General features: G+C 49.9%; 1 protein-coding gene and 1 non-coding gene across 2 annotated transcripts in view; one reads left to right on the top strand and one right to left on the bottom strand.

Annotated features, from left to right (window-relative positions):
* LOC143372184 (uncharacterized) overlaps window positions 1–23,760 on the bottom strand; it is a 75,442-nt gene that overhangs the window by 43,894 nt on the left and 7,788 nt on the right. The gene's annotated exons all lie outside the window — the stretch shown is intronic.
* Trnav-aac (transfer RNA valine (anticodon AAC)) lies at window positions 2,938–3,010 on the top strand. The gene has a single exon. It is a non-coding gene; the product is annotated as a tRNA-Val (tRNA).

Consider the following 23,760-nt stretch of genomic DNA (forward strand, 5'->3'; position numbering starts at 1 on the left):
GTGGCGCCGCGCGTTCCAGATTCTCGGATCCGTCTGCACGGAGGGAGACGAAATAATAAATGAGGCGCATAGAAACCGTTGCATTTTCGTCCCGTTCGACATCTAGGTTCCAGTAATTGGGAGCAGGTTAATTGGACTACGCTATTTGTCACGCGCTGGTTGTTGCTTTTTCTTAAATGAAAATTGCGTGGAACAATAAGTTGCATACGGAACGGAACGATTAATCAAAGGTTGGATGGGGGCGAGCAGCGTGGAACACGGAACGCGATCGTTTAGGCGGAGGAGCCGCCCGCGATGCACGTTCCCCGCCAGTTCCTTGGCGCGCAACAACAAATTCATTAGGGAAAGTGGCGCGTACCGATTAATTAATTAAGCAAAGCCGTCCGCGTTGACCTGCGTGTGCAGCCCGGCGCCGCGCCGCAACCGTTGCGTTAATCAATATTTTAATGCAGCTACGAGGAAGCGGTCGCCGCAAATATGCGCTCGTTTTAATGGATTGCCAGCCAGCCGAGGGTGGAATTATGTCGTAATCGAAGCCGATTTACCTTATAAATATCCCCTTGATTATCGCGGCGCTGTTTCGCCGGCGCTCCCGCGGAACGATGGAACACAGCAATCGCGTTCGCCGGGAAGCAACGACCCCCCCCCCGGAATTATACTCAGCGCTTAACCTTTCAGGGTAAGTGAAAAAATTGGCGTCTGGATCGGCGCGTTTGGATGAAGCGACGCGCGTCATTGCTCGGCGCTCGTTTCTATCGGCGCTTCAACCCGCTGTTCGAGGGGCTCGGACGCGTTGGTAGCTCGTCGTTAAGTAAATCGTTTTCTCAGAGGCATCGATCCTAGACGCTATTCACTGGCTCATCCCCGAGAGAGTTACCTCCCAGAAGGAAGCCAGAATCGGAAAAGATCGTTCGGTTCGAAAGGCTTTTTCGCCCCGCCGCGCGTCGCGGGTCGATCGTGGACGGGACGCGGGAGGAAGTCAAGCAGCGGCCGCTTCTTGGGGAACTCGATAAAAGAACCGACTCGAAATCGTCCTACGGGAAGAGTAATCAGTGTAGAGAGAGGTTCGGGGTTCGAGGCACCGTCGGGATTCGTAAAGGAGAAATCGAGTTTGACAGAGAGACGCGCGGAGGCTAACGAAAACGCTTTTGACGCCGAGAAGCTGCCGAATTCAAATGAACCACTGTGCCGATTGCAAGGCTGCTTTGCGAAGCTCGATTAACAGCGACAGCTATTTTAGATGGAAGAGCAGACGCGGCGCGTTCGCACGCCTCGTGGCTAATGTTCTTTTTGAAGCGAGCGAATACGTGGTATGTGTTTCGTTTAATTATACCACGTGTCTCGGGCTCGTTTGACGGGTGAGATTCGAAGCCCCGGCTTATGATGCTGCAGCGCGAGATGCCGCGATAGTTTATTTAGTCGGTAAAGGGAGCTTAAAGAGTCTTGCGCGTTGAACGCGCGGGGGAGAACGATAAATTCTAAAGTAGATAATAAATTCTCTAGCGCCATCAGGCTTTCCTTATCCCGCGTACCGTAACCGGGTCGTCGTCATTTTTCAAAATTTCTCATCTAGCCCGTCTCGTGTCAGCCGTTCCCAGGGGGGTGTAATAATCTTTATGTAATAAGCTTCGTGCCCGGCGATTATCGTTCAGCCGGGGCTGTCCCCACTGGACAGGGGCAGAGACAGCGATAGAGATAGAGACGTCTCATCGGCTATCTTCGTTAATCTCCTCGAGGGAAAAACAGTTCGATACGATCACGCGGCGAGTTAGAAGAATCGATTAGTTTGGAAGGAGCATCTCTGGCAACAGGGATAGTTCTCGGCTGTTTCTGAAAACCTTATCGACTGCAACGACTTTATCGTTCACCGAATGCTTTATAACGCGCGCGTTTCGCCCTCTCGAGTACGACTCCGCGGTCGTAGCCAGCCCCGAAATAGCCCCGAAACAGCCCCGGTTCGATGGAATCGGTCGACAGCCAATCCACGAGCCCGACCGTGGCGACGATAAGATGAAAGTTTAGATTAAACCGTGAATATTTCAAGGCAAACAAGAGGAGCTCGAGGGGCGAACGTACGCGCGTGTGCGCGTCTGCGCCTGCCTCCTCGGGGGCCGACACGGTCGCGCAGCCAGTCCTCCGTCCTGCTTGAGACGAGGACGGATTATGCAGGTTTGTTTAATGGATTAATGGTCGGGGACGAGAAACAAACGGGGTTATTTTGGGGAAAAGGCGCGGGCTACGTAACGCTGGCGGGATTTAAAAGCTTAATGGCCAGTGGCTCGAACGAGATTAATCATGCGGCGCGCTCAGCGGCCGCGGCTATAGAGCCCTCGATCTGGATAACGGCCCTCGATTCCCCGCTGAAAGGTTTTCGGGATTCGCAGGATTCTCGGGATTTTCGGGTGGGTTCGAAGGAGCCGGATGTCCTCGTTCTCTCCACTGTATATCCTATGCGAAATTAGATATTATCCGGCTCGTGTGTGCCGCCTGGGGCACCTGTGTACGTGCCTTACGTATATACGCGGCTGCACAGACACGCGCATTATTGCGCGGTCGTGTGTGTTATTGCGCTTTGTTATCAGATACGGAAACGTCGCCCGTGACATTTCAATTTCATGCGACATAAAATACCCCCCCTCCGCGACCGCATTTACTGCGTACGCCCCCAATAGATCTGCCCGCGTTCTTCCCTCCGCTCCTGTTGCCCTTGTCGTCGGTATAAGAATAACACTCGTCCGACCGCGAGCAACGGCTTATCAACTATTACGCGACGACTTTTAATTGCTAGCTGCTCGAGTCGTTTCCCCGTTTACGTTACTTTTTCCAGCAACATTTCGTGTACAAAGATGCGCGCGGCTCTGCGGAGAAGAGTGTAGGAAAGAGATCGAAGATTACAGGTACCAGGAGCACCGGGGAGAGTGGAAAATCTCTAGATTAGTTTCCGTGGTGTAGTGGTTATCACATCCGCCTAACACGCGGAAGGTCCCCGGTTCGATCCCGGGCGGAAACATTTATTTTTTTCTCTCCAAATTATCGATTAAAAGGCCGCTGCACGGGACCCGAACTTTCCTCGGTAGGATGGAATATAATTTCTGTTCTGGCTGCAGTTAAATTGGTAAATTCGAACGTCGGCGTCGACGAGAAGGGACACGCAACGTGGACGCAGGAGAATCTCGTGAACGGGGCAATGCTAGTCGATTAACCGTAAACTACCGATTGCAGTGTGCGAAAGTGCATGCATTATGCAGCAGCCGCGTGTAACGATCGTGTAAACCGGTCCGAGAGTATGCAGCAGAGAGAGAGAGGAAGAGGTGGAGAGAGAGAGAGAGAGATAGAGTGTTATCGGGCCTGCCGTGAAACTTTGATCCAGCTATAGAGAGGCGTCGCGTCGGATCGGGCGCCATACACAATCGGCCGTACGACTCGTTTCGATCGCCAGTGAACGTAACGCAGATCGGCGTCGAGATCGGTTGGGTTTAGACGGACACGCTTAGAATTAAACAACCAGCCCCGCTTTTTACCTCCATATCGAAATTCACGCCGATCGCCACTCTTTATCGTTGGTTGTCTGCTTCCTAGAGACATGAACAATGCATGCACGCCAGGTCGGAAGAACAACTTGTATCGCTCCGCAAGTTTCGGCCAGTGTCAAGGTCTAGCCGCAAACTTTTAATGCGAAGCACTTGGCGTTCCTTTTATCAGATTTGTATGGAGAGGGAAAGAGGATTTAGAAAGCGTGGGCTCGCGAGCGGCCCGGGAAATGCTGGTAAACCGGTGAACTTGGAGATCTCCGGGTCGGATTGACCGAGATGCGACGAATCGAAGGGGTGGGGAGCATCCGAGCTAGCAACTTCTAATAGGAAAAGGCTGGAGATAGGAAAATGCGAGATCCCCGCGCCACCCACGCCGCCCACATCTTCCTTCCAACGTGCCGGATGCTCTCCTTTTATTTCCCGACAACCTACAAGTTTTATGGCTGGTCCCGCTACCCCTTTTCGCGGCGCGGCCCGAGCTCGCGTCTTCCTTGTTCCCCGTCGTTCCGCGCCTGCCGCGCCACGCTACGCCACGCCGTGCGGTTACCCTCCGCGCTTTTGTTGCGCCAGCGAGGGCGCGTTGACAATGCACCGCGGCGGAATAAGAGAGGCTGCACGCGATGCTCGTCCCTGGGCGTCGTGGATAGCCACGTTCGAGCTGACGAATTAATGCAATCGTTATGAGGGAACAGACTGGCCATTGTTCTACTCTCTGTTTCTGTTTTCTTCGAGCCCTCCTGCTTCGCCTACGCCGCCACCTCGCAACAAGAGCGATTCCCCTCATTGTTCCGCGTAGGCATGTACCTGCACATTCTCGCCAGTCGGAATTGCGACGCAGCACGATTCGATACCGGTTGCTTCCGTGCCCCACGGTTTCGTTAATTACCCGCCATTACTTTCCTACCAATTTCCATTCTTTATTCGGCTTTATTCTCGCGCGAGAGCGCACTTCCTGGCGGAGACCGAAGGCTGCATGACCGCGTTCCGCGCGAGAATATACGCGGCTATTGTCCCTAACGGATATGGGTTCACTGGCGTCGATCTTGGTTGCTCGTCCTGCTCCGGAAACGGGAAGCGGGAACCAAGAAGCACAGTCGCGAATATTCGGCACGTATCACGATATCGGGGTCATCGAGGATCAAAGCTGCGGCTCCCTTCGAGAAGACTTGGCTTGGAAAGGGGTCCACTGGTCTTCCTATTCTCTGCCTACGCTGCTTCTTCCCACCACTTTTTGCAGCTGGATCTACTAGTGCATCCTGAACTGATTAGTCCTAGGTAGAGACCGGATGATAAGCGCCTGATCCATAAAGGTAGATCCTCAGTCTGGCCAGCAGCAGGCTACCGTCCGTCGAAACATTCTCCAATGGATTTTGTATGCTGACATTCACATTGTGCCGTCCGACGACCGTCTACCGTCCCCGTATAAACCTCCTTGAAAAATGCTTCGACGGACGGTAGCCTGCCGCCGGCCAGACGGATAGTGAGAATCTACCTTTAAGGATACACGGGGTAATGGCTGTCGCTGAGATATGAGCCGTTGGTTTTGAAAGTGGTATAAGTTCATTTTTTTGAAAAATTAGTTGTAGTTTTAGTCAGACATAGATATCCTCTTTTTATATTTATAATCACACAGTCAATGGTGTACAATACTCTCACAAATTAATCAAAAGGTTGAACTGTAAAATGTTTTTGCAGGAATGTTTGTTTTGAAAGTGGTGTAAGTCCATTTTTTGGAAAAATACTTCACTATGCTAAGCGTAAAGGGGAAATAAGATTGAAATATGAATAAGTTTGTTATTATTAGTTATCTTAACGAAGTAATTTACTTTTGATACTTGTTTATTTATAAATTCATTATAATATAACGAAGTAAGTAAGTAACGAAGACATGTGTGTCTTCATTTTAATATTATTTTTTGCATTAAAAAGTACATTTCGCAAAAGCCAAGTTCAATTAAAATATAAATCTAAAATTGCTATTGGTTATATGTTTCATAATAAATTATTATTAAAAGTGGCATAAGTCCATTTGTAGCTAAAAAATCGTATATTTTCTTTAACATTTTTATTGATTATTCTTGCATAATAAAATTTAACGAGCATAGTTTTTAACCCTTAAATATCTCAGTGTATGAATAAATGGACTTACACCACTTTCAAAAACAACGGCTCATATGTCCGTAGAAAGTCTGATCGCGAACGGAACAATCTACTTCGACCCGAAGATGCGTTCCCTCTTACCGAACCGTTGAGAGAGAACGAGTGTACTCGTGGCGAAAATTCAGCATCCGTCACTTAATATTTGCAGAGAAAACGAAGGAGAGATTCCACGATCTATCTATGTATGTGATATAAACGACGATTCAGGGGAGTCAGATCCCGACCGACCTTTCACCGGACATTGCATCGCGCGAGTTTTACAGGTATCGATGAACTAGTGTAAATCATTCGGCGGAGCAGCTCTGAATACCAGTCTGATCGGCGCGGCGGACTGAACGTTGGAGTTTTGATTTTTTTCAAAAACCACCAGCGACCACCCGCCATTCCTGGAGAAAGCCACATTTATCTCAGCCATCGATGCGACCACTCGACGTTGATGAACGAGACGGCGGTGGGAATTGATAAAAATCACCTCGGGATACTGGTGGAATGCGGTGGCACCCTCGCGTATTTTTATTGCTTACGTAAATAGAGCACTGCGTCGGCGAGAAAACTGTACATTTCATTGGACCACCGTGCTCCTTGAACGCGATCGAAAACATTTCGCACAGCACCAGGGCGACCTGTGAAAATTCTTGCGGTCCAAGTATCCGCGGCTCGGTATTCAGTGGCATTCTTCCCTGGCATTGTTTTCTTTCTTTTCGCGGGGCAACGAGAAACCCGTGGCGTCGAGCGTCGTTGGAAAGTTTAATTTCTCCCTCGGAATAGAGAATAGCCACGCATTGGGTATCGCGAACCGGAGAAAGAGCTGAGCGGAGCCAGCGAGCGGAGGCGAGGGAGGAGGAATCTTTTTATCGATCGATTCTCTCTCCTTGCTCCAGCGTTATTCACGGCGCGGCGTGGTGTGGCGTAACGTTATCTCGGCCTCTAACCTTTCCCGGCCGCATCCGCGCGTTTCCAGCCACCTTCAGTGTTCGCGGTACCATTTTCCAAACATAATACGATAACGGCGTGTTAAGTACGCTTTACGCTACTTTTTCTCTCGCGGTTTGCTGCTCCCGGTCCCGGCGTTTTTACTACGCTCCCTTCCACCTTCTAGTACCCACCTGTCTCGTATTCAGAAATATTCTCGGTATAATGCAGGCAGCGTGCTTTTACAATCCCAAACTGCGAATAGCGCGGAACGGGCGGTGCGGCAGAAGGAATCACGATTAAACTACTGCAAATTACCGACAGTCAGAAGTGCTCCGTGCTTCTCAGCACGACGGCGTTCCGCGGAGATAGATATTCGAGATTGGTGAATGGATCCTTTGCTGAAAGAAACACGTGGCAATTTGGAAGTCTCGGTGCGACGCGAACGCCAACGCTGAATGAAACTCTCCGGCGAATTGTTCGCGGTACGTCGAGGAGCAGCTCGGAGAGATGGGAACGGTAAGACGATGGCGTGATCTTCTTTTAACGAGCGTAACGTTCGCGTCGTAAAGCGATGTTATATGTTTTTCCAGCCTACTGTGCCGAAGCGCCGAGAGCTTCCAGCGGAGTGGAAGTCGCGATAGCCGAGATTTCGCCCTTCCTCTCGGGCTGGAAAGGCTGGGCGAAAATGCCCGAGAACCCGGCAGGAAATTGTCGTCGCCTGTATCGTTCCGTTCCCCAAGAACGTCGGTACGTATTGCGTCAGTCGATAAACGGTCCTCGTTAACGCAGGGACAGTCCGGACCGCCATCCATCAGCTTTATTCCGCTGTGCCAAGTCAGGCCACCGCCATTTCTTCGCGTCGTCTCTACGTTCGGGAGTTCCCTCTCTAAAATATGTAACGCGATTTTTCCCCTTGCGGGACACCGGGCGCGGATGATAGAAGAAGACTCGAAGGAGCTTCTTAACCCAGAACTGTTCTTCGATGATAAAACGTCGGCGATTTTTCTCGTCGCGATATCCCCTGGGCGTCCCAGGAGAAGCACAGTTTCTATTTACGCTGAAAGCACGGCGTATCGAGCGTGGTCCGAACGCGCGTCGAAACAGTTCCTCCTCGGGTCTCTTTGCGCGAAAAGTAATTAGACCGGGGGTGAAAATCGGCGGAGAGTGGCTCGGGAAAAGGAAGCAGAGGAGGTAATTAAAGAAGAGTCGAGGGACGGATCCTGGCAGATGTCTCGCGCCCTGACATTTGCATTTTCATTCACGAACGAGGTGCGCGCTGGGCCCTCGACGAGTCCTCGATGCGCGATGTCGCGCCGCGGGAAAGTAACGTGCTCGAAATGCAGGAAAAGAAGGATCCCCGGCGAGTTCTCGACGCTTTCGCTGGCTCCCCTTGACGAGCCTCAAGACAAATATGCTCGAGAACCACCTGCACAAACTCTCCCGCTGCCCTCTCCTTCTTTCAAAGAAAACGACGGGTTACTTTAAATTCAAAAGTAACTATTTGCGCTCTCGGTTATTCGCGCCCAATTTCATTTTCGCCCAATTGTCGGAGCATAAGATACGTCGCTGAAGATAGTTCACGTCCGGTATCGATAGTTGGGAAACACTTGTCGTTCGATGTTGATACACGCCTAGGTACTGCGCACGGAACCCGAGCGGAAATACTGGTTCGCCTCTTTTCCCGGTCCAAAGTTTACTCTTTTTGCCAGCCGCTTCGTTTTAACGAGCCTCGAGGGACTAAAGGGAGGAGAGGGGTTGCCGTTTAGTTTTCGAAATTTCTTGTCCTCTGAATGCGCGGAAGAGCCGACCCACGCGACCCGGCGAGCTTTCGAAGGAAGTGATTAGCGGTTCCCTTCTCGTCGTTTCTGCGTACTCTCGAAAGTGGGACAAGCGTTTTTGTTCCGAAGCAGTGGCTCCGGCAGCGATAAGCGTAACGCAACATGCCAACGCCGCGACAGGCCCGATGCAAGTCGGCCAGCAGCGTGGCTGTGAAACGATGTGCACGCGCATAAATCGGCACACACAGATGCATAAATCGCGGTGCTATCGTCGCGTGAGTCGCGTATCCTCGGAACGGCTTCCTCCCTAGATAAAAACAAAAGGGATAAACTCGCGGGCGAAAATAATGGGTGACCGTCGCGTCGCGTCGACCGTAACTCGTCGGCGAGCCGTATTTTCTTTCGCCCTTGTTGTCGCACGCTCAGCGGAATCGCCCACAGGCGCGATTTTCTAATTGCTCCGAGTAGCGCAGTTTAGTCGGGCTCGCGACCTCTCGAGACGTCTCAATGGTAGTTTTCGACTGCCGAACGGAGCGGAGGGAAGAAGAAACTCGGAAGAAACAGCTCTTAAGGCGGGGAAAGTTTACGGTGTCCCCGAGCCGAGACGGCGGGAGACGGTTACAAACGAGACTTTTCCAACTTAACGGTCAGAATGTGTTACCCGGCAAGTTGAGAAATACGTACATCGCTTTAATACTACCCCCGCGGCGAGCAGTCGCAGTTGGGCAAATTCGTTTACTAGGCGTTTAAAGGGAAAGTGGCCGGGCAGTAAAAGAACGATTACATTCTCGCGCAAAGCGAGGGGTGTGCAGCTGCGCTGCAGCTTGGACGCCGCAGAAAGAAAGAGCGGGGCATAAAGAGGCGCGCCCCTAACGATGACATGCCTTAAATTCATGGTGCTCGATTGGGTGGCATAGCAGACGCCGTAGCACGCTCTGCCGAACAAGATAAATGGCAGATAAAAAGGAAGATTCCCACGAAGAACGTGCTCTCGGACAGAATGGAAGCCGATCAGCCGCCCCCCTAGTTCGTCTTCAGTCACCTCCTCTCACCCGGAAAGACTTCAGTCAGCTTTTACGCCCCTCGATAAACACTGATTGCACCCTCTTCGCTTAAAGCGTTCCACGACACATCCGTTCGCTCTGCTTTCGTCTAAACTCGAAACGTTTGCTTTTACGACACCGTTCGAGCATGCTTCTCCGCGCTGCATCGCGTCGCGTCACGTCGCGTCCCATTCCGGGTCCCTCCGGTTTTGGAGATTTTCATTAACCTAGGTCGCGTACACCGAGAACCTAAACCAACTGCATACCTCGCGAATACGAAATGCTTTCGTTAACCCTTGCGCGTGCCCTACGATAGAGATCGATCGGGGAATCGAACAAACAAAAGGTGCGATCGGTCCGACCATTGCCTGATCGCTTTCACTTGCGCTGATGTAGAGGTCCATAATAAGGCTGTTCGAGGACTCGGAAAAAGCGAGCCGAGCCAGCCTCGGTTTTTCGAGCCGAGCCGAGTACCCGTAAAAACTGAGTGGCTCGAAAGAACCAAGCGGCCCGAAAGAATCGAGAGGGTTGAATTTTTTCGAGCGGCTCTGACCGACTGTGTCGAGTATCTTGAAGCTTGAAGCTTGAACGTTTCGGGCAACACGAAAGTTTAGAATATTTTAGGTTACGTTTATCTACGGGAATGTAAATAATAGTTCTCAATAAGTAATACGAAAAATGTAAACGTAAGCTGCAAATGAAAACTTTTGAAAATAAGTACTAAATTCAAATCTTTCTTTTTTTCCATTTTTAGTGTATTTATGAACGTATTCATACACTTCTCTTTATGTTATCTTTCTTTTCTTCTTACTTCTTTCTTCGTAACCTAAAATATTCGAAATATTCGTATTGCCCGAAACGTTCAAGCCTCAAGCTACTCGACACAGTCGGTCTGCTCGAAAATTTAGATCCCCTCCAAGTATGTTCGAGCCGCTCGAAAAAATTCGAGCTACTCGGTTTTATCGAGCCGATCGGTTCTTTCGAGCTACTCGATTTTTGCGGGTACTCGGCTCGGCTCGGATTCGAGTACTCGAACAGCCTTAGTCCATAAGGTACATACATATGCATACCTGTGTCTCTGCGTATGCATAAAAAGGACTACGAGCTAGTCAGCGCGAGTTGAATGCTGTGTCGCTGCGACACCTTGCCAGCGCAAACTCACGTGCTCAGTCCCATAATACCATCAAAGTTGTCACAAGAGCCCTGCCATTTCGTGCCAGGGAAATTGGCTACGAATGGCGCGACGATTTACACGAAGCCCTGCAATTTGTACACATATACGCGCACGATCATCGTAAACCTTGGAATATCCAATCTACGTCTGTTAGTCGCGAGTTCATCGGCCGCGATAGCACTCTCCAATTAGAGCCCGCGTCGCCAACAATCGACTTTACACGGCCCGCAAAATTAATCCATCGACCGGCCTTCTTCAAACTCGACTAAAGGCCAGCATCGGGATTAGTCAAGACCCAGCGATTCTGCAAAGTTACTTTGCGAGGCCGACGCGGCGGGTGAATTTGCAGGATTTTCAGGCAACTCTAGCGCGACTTGAATTTCGTGTGAAATTCCAGATAAAGGGAGCCTGTCAGGGTGGAAAAAATTATTTCCGCTCGACGATCAATCATAGCCAGCGCGAGGGTGGTCGTTACTTGGATGAAAATGACTCGGCGGTGCGTGAACAAGTGCGATCGTGAAACTGGCATGCGGATCGACTCTGCTTTGACCATTGCGTGATTGTGGCCACTTGCCGCTCCCCCTTAGTGCGCCGCCATTTAAATAATCGCGCTCCCACTGTCCATCTGTTTCCAGCGTAATTACGACAAACCGTTGTCCACTTTATCGGATCGGCTGTGAAAAATGGACAGTCCAGCGGAAGCCTCTTCCCTTGCTGGGGACAACGATTCGTCACAGACAACGTGGCTACATAATCCAACGTTACTCGCTCGCTCTTTTTTCCAGAAACGACTCATTCCCTCGGATCGCCTATCCAATAACGGTGTATGAAAACGATTTCCTAGCTTAGCGAGCGCTCGTATGAAATCGAGTCAACATCAGTACGCATCCATGTATGTGCCTACGGTGACAGCGCCGAGGCAACCAGGCAGCCGAGGGAGAGCTCAGTTTGTCCCGCTGCATACTCTGCATAAATGTGCATCGATGCACGCGAGAGAAACTCGACGCCTGGCGCGTATCGGCACACCGACGCGCTTCATGGGCTAAATGAATTTTGGATTTCGCGTGCGTCACGCGTTCTAGTTGTTTATCATGCGTATTCGCGTGTACGCGTCTGTGCGCGTGTGTTCAGAAGCGCGCACTCCGCAGACATCGATGCGTTTGCGTTGGCTTGGCGTATGCATCGTGCATCCGCAGATACAGATTGCATCTACTTCGCGCGGCCTCATATTTTATCGAAACAGACGACGCCGACGGATCGTTATCTCCCCATTGATCAGTGTTTCACCGCGGGGAGAGGGCGTACAATCGGGGCGGCTAAATTTTCAAAGACGTTCGTTATGCTCCACCATTCGACATTCTTCTCCTCCGATGGCACAGATTTGCGAAAGGAATTTATAGCTCCACTGGTAGCCTGCCCCGTTGCACATTTCATATTGCTGGGGATTTCCCGTGGTTCGGGCTCGAGAGGTAAACGCGGCCGATAGTGTATCAGCGAACGAAGCGACACGCGAACTCAACGTCCGCTCCGCACGGGAAAATAACGCGTTAGGGAAGGACGTGACGGTAGGCAGGCATATCCATCTCGTGCATCCCCTATAAATCCTCCTGCGACCCATAAAGAACTAACTCGTCGTTTATCATGCGCCTTTCTGTCCGGCGTTCTCCTTTCCTTTCGGAGAGAAATATCAAGCGAACAGAGGACCCGGAAGAGGGCGAAGCGCCGGGACAAGCGTCGTCCATCTACTTGACGCTTTTCGCGAATTAATAGAGTTCGCCGCGCGCGGAGCGGTCAACACGCGCCCGACACGCTCGACACGGTCGCGGACTTGCCCGAGTAACTAATTACCGGGCGCGTAGCCCGGTAATACGTTTCCCATTATCGCGGCTTTAAATTGCATTCTTTATCGCGGCAACGTAATTTGTAGCCGCGGGCACGCGAAAGAATGTCAGCTCCCGCGGATGAGTAGGAGAACAGAAGCGAGCTTTAAGAGGGGCTTGACAACGGGGGTCGCGGAGAAGAAAAATACCACGGTCGCGCTCCCGCTTGCACCGGTAACCAAACTCGATTATTTAGGAGCGAGGAGACACCCGTGATAAAAAAGGAGGAGAGCAACGCGCGTCAGCCCCGTCCTTGCGGAGACGCGATATATGCGAACGTACGACGCGACCATAAATCGCGGAACACCCGTAAACGCCATCCACTTCATTTTTCATGCTCTCCGTTGTCTCCGGGGAGCAGCGCTGGCCCGCTCCCCGCCGCGCCGCGCGGTGCAAATGGACGAGCGAATGTCCTCGCAGCTGAATTCGAGGAGCACACCGAACGCCTGCTCGTCGATTCGGCTCTGGATGGAGCAGCTTCGCTACGTGCTGTTTTTTGCTGGGCTCGGAATAATTGAGGGAACCGTGCGGTCTCGCGGTGTCTTTGACCCGATAGCGGGTGGAGGGATGCAGGTGCTCGCAAAGGACTCGTGGCACGGACAAAAGGCGCGGGCACGGATTAGAAGGGTGCGCGAGGTGGTCGTGGCGGTCGAGGCCCTAGCCCGACAGGCTCGTGTGTGGAATTTACATGCATAATTGAGGCCGGCAGCTTCGTTACGAACCTGCCTACCACCACTGCCTAGCCTGTTGATCGCGCCACGATTCCCTCACGCTCGCCCTACTAATTACTGTTCGAAATAACGGCCGAGAGCGTACGTCTCCCGTTTGCAGCCATACACATTGTATATCGCCCAATTATCTCCACTCGCTGCCAAGTTCAACTTGGCCTTCGTTAGCGGCGGCAGCAACGAAACCAACCCCCGGCTTGATTAGCCTCGTTCTTTTTCTTCGATATCGAACAACACCTCCCCGTAAACTCCAACGTGCCGCGCCATCTGTATCGAGCATGCCTTCCGTCCTGGGGCGCGAGAATCTCGGGGCAGTCAAGATAGATGCGAAACTATGGCCGTTCAATTCAGAGGGTTCGACGATGCCTCGTCGCATACGAGAAAGGGGCCCAAGCGAGTGGTATGCTCGTGGGAATTGCGACTCTTGGACATTTCTGACTTTTTAATGGAATTACAATCGTTTCGAGGGTCGAAACCCATAAAATTCGGTGGCACTGTGGGGGTTGTCCTCGCCACGGGGTACCAGGTGGCACCTCTTTGAGAGGCGTCGCTGGAGAATCACCCTGTATTGGTAAACAGGATGACTCGGAGGGTTGAGCTGTATGTTTATTTAGCTAATCAAACCATCTTTACGACTGCGGAGTGGGCTAAGCTAAGCCCAGAAATTGGCGAAGAAAGACACAGTGGCACTTTCGACCCCTCCGCATGCGTCATTCCCGCGCGCTCAGGCTGCTCAGCGTATACGCGTTCAGGTCTGGACCCGGCTTAATGAGAAAGAGGCGGAATGACTAAATAATCGACAGGGGTGGTTACGTATATCGCAGAGGGGGAGGCAGGATAGGAGGCGAGTCCAACGCAGAATCTCTCGGTAATTAATGGCAGTTAACTTGACCAGCGTGCTAGTGGTGTACGTCAGCTGCAGCGGTGTGAGCCGGCGCGGCGCGCGCCGAGACGCGTCGTTTCGGGACCGTCGGAACAATACAGGGGGTAGAGAGACTTTTCGAGGCATTCCAGGAGCGAGGGATTTTACGGCGCGGTGGCGACCGGATCGGAAAGCGGGAAGAAAGGGAGAAGCTGGCGGACCGACGGAGTGGGCGCGAAATTTCTGCAGCTGAAAATGCAGAGATACGAGAGGGCGAAGGCTAACCGGCTGGAAAAATCTGCGCGTCCCTTTAGAAAACCTTTATTATATCGCCTCTACCCAAGCTATTCGGCGTTATTAAACGTTTGACGCTCAAGCTCCTTTGAGCCTGCTCCGCCCCTTCACTCGCCCCTGGCGCGTTGCAAGAATATATGAGCGAGCGGTCGAACTTTGAAGTCTAGTAGATAAAAATGAGAGGCGCGGCAACGAAACGGGAAACGCGATCCATCCCATCGAACGCGGCGAGAAAGCGCAACCTTGGCAACGCGCATTCCCAAGAGTTCGGTAGCACCGTTGCTCGGGCGGAAAGAAAATTTCTCGCGGCAGCGTGGGTTGCTTTCGTTTTCATCACCGCGCGTTCTTCGCCGTCGCGGAATTCGGCCGCAGCTGCCGCTGCCCGACCGCTCGGCTAATTCTCTCGCGAGCGGCTCGGCTCCTCTTTGCATTTAAATAAGACGCCCCCCGCTGTTCGTGTCCGAACGGAAAATTTGGCTGCGCTACTTCGCGGGAATATGCATGGGGCTGGTGTAAATAATTGCTTGCTTCGCGGCCTGGGAGGGGCTGAGGCAACTTGCAAATTTACACTCGCAATTTCCTCTGCCATCTAAAATTAACGCGCGGCAGCTCCAAGATTAAGAAAAGTTCGATGCGTATCCAGAGGAGCGGGCGAACGCGATAGGGCGATAAATTAGTGAGGATCTCGGGCGACAAACAGAGAGCCACTGTTTCGTAAATTGCTGCCGCGACTTGAGTAGGTTAGCGGACCGCCAGAGACAGAACGAACCGGAGGAATACAACTGATTAAACGGGCAACGGTTGCCTCAAGATTTTAATTAGGATAACCTGCTGCCACATTCGGAATTCTGCATTAACGTCCGCCGTCCAAGCTTTTCTGGATTGCCGTTTAAACAGACGCTCGGGGAACTTTTCTGCCTCGATATAGTTGCGAGATTAGCTGACAGCGAGCGCGATTAGCCAACAACCGTGCGAGTACAGTATGCATTTTCCTCCAAAGAGAGAGAAAGAGAAAGAGAGAGAGAGAAAGAGAGAGAGAGAGAGAGAGAGAGAGAGAGAGAGAGAAAGTAGTGCTTATCGTGTCGTAATGTAGTGTACTGTTCATTTATTAAACGTGTTAACAATTAGCGATTAAAAGAGCTATATTTTACTAACATCTGGTCGCCTAAAGCTTACGCAATTTTTGCTGTCACTGCGATGTCGAAATTGGTCTCCCGTTGGAAAAAGCGACGCGACGGTGCAACAGGCCCGACCAAATACGTACTTCCGTTAATTACCGGAACGCCCGAGTTACCGCGCTGTACGGCCAAATTTTGCGCAACATCGGTGCCGTCTGTAAAGTAATGACCGCGACAGTGGACGATTCTATCGAAGCGTTTAATGGACAGTTTTCGAATATGAGCGGACAATATTGAACGGCCCCGGTAAACCGCCAGGAACGAAGGTATTTGATAAACTTAACTGCTAACGATATAATGCGGTGACGCGACCGCAAGGGTGACGAGCCACGGATTTCTATTGGACAACGGTGACGGGAGGGAAAAATCGGCGCGCATCGGATCCGTAGGTCGGCGAAACGGTCGCTGTTTGCCAAGCCTACTCTCGTTCCGTTCGTTTGTTTTCGGTTTGCGGTGGAACCATTCGGATAACCCTGGTGACCGCGTCGGTGACGATCATCCGAAGCTGTTTGCTCGGCAGTTTTGTCCTCGCGGACAGTTTCGTCCAACCAGAGTCCAGACCGACCTCCCTTGCTACCCACCACCGTCAAAGAGGAACGGCGCGGTGCGAATTGCTTGCCGAATTAGTTTCCAGTTACGTAAGAACCCCCTGCAAGATTATACGTGGATCTGGATTATACGTTCCAGGCGGTTCGAACGTAACAGGTCATCATCGGCCCTGGTGAGTCGGTTCTCGGGACAGGCGTTGAACCTAGAGCTGTTACTCTTTGACCCGTCGGGTACCCGGCTACCCGAAACAACTTCAAGCAATTGCGTGTTTTATTAGTCTGTGGTATTGTTTAATGTTAGCCAAAAATGATCGAACAATACCACATTTAAGGGCCTGAAGTTGTTCCGGGTAGCCGGCTACCCGACGGGTCAAAAAGTAACAGCTCTAGTTGAATCTCGAAACGACCTAGCCTTAGAAAGGATATTTACAAGTTCAGAAGCGTAAGGGAGACCTAGTTAATACAGGGGCAGATTGATACAGACGAATTATCGCGACACCGTATATATGTAGCTTCATTTCAGCGAGGTATGTAAAGATTGTTGTTCAATTCTTTACTACGATCCAGCGTACGGCTGTGCACCTTGATGTTTTTTAACTGTTATCGTTTATATACAAGAGAAAAAGTAATTAGTTGTGTTCACTTTCCAATCGGCCTTGACACGGTATAGAGGATTTTATAACCCCAATTAATTTGGCACCACATTGAGGCTTCTGAAGGTAAGGTAATTACGTTTTGTTGTTTTGTTTATATGCTCCACATTCTTTTATGGAGATGTTTATACATGACTTCCTGTGGGGTAAGTTGATACATTTTCCCCGGGGCATGTTGATACAGTGTACCAATTTTCCCCGACTACTTTTAATTGGATTTTTTCCTTTTATTTCTACGCAAATGGTCCGAAATTATATCAAAAAAATAAATCGTGGCGAAATATCGCAAGATATTTTTGAAAAAGCGTGTGTCGCAATAGAAAAAGAATCAATGCCATTAAAGCAAAGCGCGAAAATATACAATATCGACAAAATGAGTTTATTAATATATATTAACAAAAAGAAGAAGACACCTCGCGTTAAAGTGGGATATTCAAGACATAATAAAAAGTAAAAATGTTTTTCTATGTTTGCTCAAAAATCTGTTTGATTTTTAGAATACGTATTTGTTCCTTTTGAGTCTACATTGTTGGAAAGGTAACTAGATTAAAATGTTATTTTTCAAATTTATTAGTTATTCATTAAAAAAATATTTGACAGCTGTATCAACTTGCCCCTCAGTGGGGTAAATTGATACATTTTGCCTTCGCGCAAATAACATCTTTTCAATCATTTTGTACATATTTTCTCAAGTTTTCGTTTACTACATATTAAAGAGAAAGGACCAAGGTATATTTTGGCACATTTGTTATTGAGTAATTAATGCAAACAAAAACGAAAAAAAATAAAAACTGAATAATGTATCAACCAGCCCCGGTCTCCCCTAATGGATAGTTTCCGTTCGGTTTCGCCGAGTTTTCATGGAACTCGAGTGCTTCTCGATTTACACGCTCCGCGCTCGACCGTCCGCGTATTTCACTTTTTACTCCATTGTCCAAGCCGAGCACGTTGATAGAGATAAAATCGCGGTGGGGCTGCGACGCAGCGGGCCCCGGTAGTAGGGCGAATTAACCAAGACGAGGGGAAACGGTCGGTTGGTGGTCAGACGACCGTCGACTAGCAACTATAAAATGGAGCGCGATAACGCTGCTCCCGGCGTATTGTGTGCACTGTGCATTGCGCGCAATCATGGGGCTCGCTGTGCGAGCTCGAGCGATACGTCACGCGACGTAAATAATCGCAGATGCTGCTAAACGCGTGGCAAGCGGAGCGACGCCGAGCTGCGTTCGCGGAATACCTACAATCGTTGATACTCGAGACCGGAGACTCGCACCGAGCGAGAACCTAATTTCGTTATTCGCCGCAACCCTCCTAGCCCGGCAGCTTCGCCTTTAATTGAAACGTAACGCGAGAACGAGCAAAAACTCCGGGGGCGGGAATTGAATTCGTGATCAGGGAATCAACTAAACTCTTAAAACTCTTTCGCCTCCTTTCCACCGTTCAGCGCGCCTCCTTGAGCGCTTATTCTTGCGTTTCGGTCCCATCTTTGCCCGCTGAGCTTTCTCCCTTTTCTCTCTCCCCCAAACAGCGAACGTAACACTTTCTAATTCCGCGAGCGAGAAATTCTCGCTTCGATATTTCCCGAAGAACCTCTCGGCCCGAGGAACTCGCGTTAAAATCCGTCGCTGCATTGTTGCAACGTTTCCACCGCTCCCCGGATGACCGTAAATACACCTGTCACTACCCTCGCAGAACCGAAAGCAACTTGGATTTCCCAGACTCGTTGACCGAATAGACCGGAGACACCGAAGAAATGGAAGAAACCGAAGGGAGGCGAGACGCGACGAGACCGGCGGAAGAGAAATATTCCTAGAGTATTGCGTAACGTTTACATCTTGCATCGCCGTGCGGCGCGGAAGATAAAATCCCACCGTAGCTCGAACAACGGGCACGACAGCTCTGACTTATTGCAACGTAAAGGTTACAATTACTGAAGCACAGGGAAACAGAGGGTGATATCTCGCTGCAAGGAGCGTGCTGTGAAAAATCACGAAAAACGAGCAGCAGCCTCGGTTATGGAAATCTTTTCTCTCCTCTGTGCGGCCGGAATTCCTGCCGCGGGGATGAATTTTCCGTGAAAAAAGAGCCCCGCCGAAAACGAACCGTGCCCCGTATATTTTTGCGCGCTGGTCAAAGTTCAACACGGCTTTGTGAAATCCGAGAATTAAACGAAGTGCGCGGAGAAACGCTCCGTCCATGGGGGACCGTGCAATACCCGGCCGCGGCCGCGAAATAATAATTTTACGCGTCGCGATTTTTTAAGCGACCAGCTGCGTGATTCCGTTTGCTCCGGGATACCGAAAGGTCTGCGAACGATAAAGCTCTCGGATTCATTATTTTTTTGTTTTGCTTCCCGGGAACTACCACACAGGTACACAGAGTTTCGCGGCGCAACAAAATGAAATTGAAATGTTGCCCCGTGCCTGGCTGAGCAGATGGACCAAGTGAAAAATGTACGTTTACGATAAACGATCGAGGGGGCGAGGGACGTGTTCGTCGCGCTCCCTCCGCCAGACGAGCATTTGCGGAAAGCAGCAGAGATTTTCTACGCCGGCGAGCCCCGTCCCGCGGGAAAATTTACGAGCGAGCGTTACGCAATCACAGTTCTCGTCCACGACCTTCCACAATAGAGCCGTGATTGTCTTTCCTGCGACTTCCTATACGCCGCTATTGTACGTGGAAAATCGTACGATCTTAAACGACTTATTCCACTAGAAGAAAGTAGACAACAAATTACGGTCCGTCCCTCGAGATATCGCGGGGATAAGCGGTCCTACGACGACGGAGAGGCGCTCGAAATATCGCGATTATTCATCCTCGGTGCGCGATGAAAAAGGAAGGAAAGACAGCAGCTCGTATTAGAAACACGGATAAGAACAAATACACAGCTGCGTCTCTGCTTTAATCTCGAAGCTCTAAAGTCTCCGCCAAGACTTGGCTGCTTCAGACCGCCGCGCCGTAATATACGCGCCCCCTCTTCTTCCTCTTCTAATTCTTTACCACCTCTCAGTGTTTTTCACGGTTTTCTGAGCCGCGACCCACGCTCGTGCATCTACAGCAGTGGCTTTGCATCGATATTAAAATTCTTCCGGGTCTCTTTTAGGCTCCGCTGTAATCCACTGTGCGCCAACAAAGGCGCCGCGCCTGTTTCGCTTTCTTTTTTCGCTCGATGCATAGGGATGTGTTATCTATAATCAGCCCTCGTCAAACGAAAGCCCAGCCCTGCGTCTGTCAGTATCGAATCTCTTAGGAAAAACGGCAAAGGTCGCGGAATCGACCGTCCGTTGACTGTTTCTGTGTGCAGTCACCGACCGCCGTTTGATGGCCGACCCCGTTCTTTGCACAGAGACCATCGTGGTCGCGTAACAGCGCCCGCAAACCGAGTGACACAAAATCGGGGAAAATAGGGCAGACATCAGAGGAATCGTGGGTACCTACCATTAACGTGACGTTACCGCCGGCACCGGCAAGGCTTCCACGGGGGAAAAGGCAGGGCAGAGGCTGAAACCTGACAACGGTGACGGGAGTGGACCTCTCGCCTCGATTCGTTTCGATTCGTCTCGATTCGCCCCGTCTAATCCCGGACTAAACCCAGGTAGGTACAGATGAAATTTCCCTGCGCGCTCGGATCGATCGGGACGCTCGTAATTCTTGGCGCATTAAACAGCTGGTTTAACGTGCCCCGTCGTTTCGATCACCGCTGTTGGGTAGCTAAAAACACGTGGACCGTTCTGTTTCCGCCTGGAAATGCTGGTCCCGGGCGCCGCTCGCTCGCGGGCTTTTTTTCGCGGACGAAACAACACATGGTAATCGAGCAAATGAAAACTCGTCGGGCGAACGAAAGAAACGACGGAACGGAAGCTGGACAGGCCCGAGTGTATGTATATGGTTCCATTCGATCGCATTCTCGTCGCGTCGCATCGCGCGCGTTCCAACGAGACAAAACGAGGGGAAGGAGGGCCGCAAAAAAGCTAAAAAAAAAAAAAAAAAAAAAAATAGACAAAGAGAGACAGAGAGGGATACGGCTGTTTCGCTGCCATTTCCATGGAAATTGAGCACTTGGAGAGTCGGCAACCCTCTCCAACTGGCTTCGAGTTACTCGACAACTCGATCCGCGTTTTACTCGTCACGGGCTAGCTTTAATCCGAGTTGCGGGACAAAAGAGGGAGAGGAGAGAAGCAGGGAATTATTCGCGCCGATATAATGTCGTTGTTTAGCTGAGAACTGTCACGCAGGCTCGGCCAGATGATTAGTAGATAGGTAAGGCTTCGGCGTTGAATGTTCGGTGGTCGATATCGAATACCTTTCAGCGGCTTTTAACGGATTCGAGTAATTTGAACGGAACCCGCCTAAAGCCGGGCTAAAACGATAGCCCGGTTTGCAACGCGACAGTATTGCCGCGAAAATATTCAGCGGGTGGACAGGAATATTGAAAGGACGTATATGTACAAGCGTTTCCTTTCATTTTCACAATCGGTGCGCCGCGATATTCGCGGGAAGAAAAATTCACGCAGCTGTTGACCGCGGAAAAGCGGCGCAATGAAAATCTATTAAATCTTTCGTTTCACTGCTTTTATCGCGGCCCTGGGATTTCTTCTTGAAATGGAGAGAATTCGAGTCGCGAATAAGCACTGACAACGGAAGGTCCCGTACCCGAAAATTCCAAAAATTCTGAAACTTTGCGAATACGTAGGCGATTTCCTCCTGATTACAGCGAGATTTCTGTTTGCTGCCCAGATTCACTCGAGGGGGGTGAAATTAACCCCTGAAAAATCGGCTATTTTCCAGTTTTGTGTTATACTTCACGAACTGTAAGAGATAAAGTAAAAGCTTCAAGACAAAAGTTACTTCATTCAATTAGATCTTTATTATTATTTTTATTATTATTATTATTATTATTATTATTATTATTATTATTATTATTATTATTATTATTATTATTATTATTATTATTATTATTATTATTATTATTATTATTATTATTATTATTATTATTATTATTATTATTATTATTATTATTATTATTATTATTATTATTATTATTATTATTATTATATTTAACGGGAAATCCCTTAATATACAAGATATATACATAAAACAGAGCCTATACCGTCTAGAACATAAGTAAATATTAATTAACTAATTAATTAACCACACGTGAATTTGCTAAATGACTAAATAATCTCGCGCGAAAAGAGCTGAGCGAGCCTATGAAGAGGTCTACCTCATTAAACTGCTATCTATCATTTGGTGAACAAATTATTTTACAGTTCACGAGTTATGACACAAAATCGGAAAATAACCGTATTTTCAGCGGTCAATTACACCCCCTCAGAGTAAATTTAGGCAGCGAACAAAAATTTCGCTGTAATCAGGAGGAGATTGCCTACATATTCGCAAAGTTTCAGAATTTTTGGAATTTTCGGGTTCGGGATCTTGTGAGAGTCTCCTCGTCGCTCGTCAACGGGTGAAAAGAATCGAAACGATTCGTAGAATGGCGGCTGATTGGATCTAGGGAACGCGAGTTTCCCTCTCGACCGAGAGCAACTGCTCGAGAGCAAACAACAATTAATTTACGAACTGAGATCGCAGATAATGAGGTCGACACTTCCGTGTACACCCAGGAACAAGCGGATTAATTAAGCGGTTAATCGGAAATCTTTAGCACGTGCAAGTATCCTCTCGCCTTACAATTTGACGAAAGCCTGCTATTTCTCCTTACGTAACGCCTCTTATACATATGTAGCCGTTGGTAGGTAGGTGCACAAGCGTTTATGGATCGAAAGGATATGGATTTAAGCTGCAAGATAAACACAGCTTCCTCCAGGATCATTGACAAATCTATCCCCCCTTCGGTCGGCAACTATTTTCCAACGATGACCGATAAATTTTGGAAAACATCGCCGGACCAGCTTCCTTCCTTCATTTTTCAATATCGACAGCGTCGACCTACTTTCGGACAGCATTATTGACGGCGATTACTCGCCGATAACAAGGAAATGAATTAACGGTGACGATTAATCGAGTGTGGAAATTCGACCATGATCGAGTGCTTTCTAAATGCTCGGCGACAGCGTCGAAAGAAAGCAACACGAGCATTCAGCTTTGCTTTGCGCGACCCACGATGCTCCCTGGGGGGGGGAGGGAATATTCTCGGAGCGAGACGCTAGACGCAGAGAGAAGTGGAACGTGCAACGATGCAATCGGTCGCTGGATAAATCACATAAAAAATCCAAATGCAGATAGGATTCGCAGAGCGCAGGGATACGGAGGCAGGATACGCTCGATTTAAAAGCGGAAGACGCGCATAGGTGTACATGCAGAATATATGTATACGCGATGGCTTATATCGGGGGGAAAGAATTCCAAGACAGGAAGATTATTCCCGGGGAGAACTGCAACGGCACGTAACGTTATTGCTCTCTGGCTGAAAACATAAATTCTCTTTGGAGATATCACTCGCGGGGAAGCGTCGAGTTGGGTTCCCTTAGGCTTTTTACCGCTCCCTGTCTCTCGCCAAGTAAATATTCGCCGGCGGTAGTTGCGAATCGGAAACAGCCAGCCAGTTTTACAGGCTCTCCGGTTTGCTCGCTGTAACGGCGCGAAATGCTGGGTCGTCGTTTCGCACCGGCTCCCAGCGAAATTTATTCGCTTCTCGCGAGGGGGTGGCTAATCGAAGCGGCGCGACGCGGATCGCACATCTCCGGGGAGTGGAAGCGGAGAAACTGTAAGAAGGCTGAACAAGTGTTTGGAGAAACGCTTCGCCAAGCACAGTCCGCTGGGTCGCAGGAGAGGATATTGCGGATGAAGGGTGGCTACGGTGAATAAACGCGGTAGAAAAGATGGAATCAAGGCGGACGGGGCGCGACAGTGTCGTTAATGTACCGATAACAATGAGTCACGGTTGGTAGAGAATGGATTAATGGCTTCTACCTGGGGCCATCGCCATTCGTTTAAATTACAAAGCTTGAGGGTATCGGTGGCGTCGGCGTCGCCGCGTAATAACGCCGAATA

Source organism: Andrena cerasifolii, chromosome 8 (assembly GCF_050908995.1).
Source record: "Andrena cerasifolii isolate SP2316 chromosome 8, iyAndCera1_principal, whole genome shotgun sequence".
Lineage (NCBI taxonomy): Eukaryota > Metazoa > Arthropoda > Insecta > Hymenoptera > Andrenidae > Andrena > Andrena cerasifolii.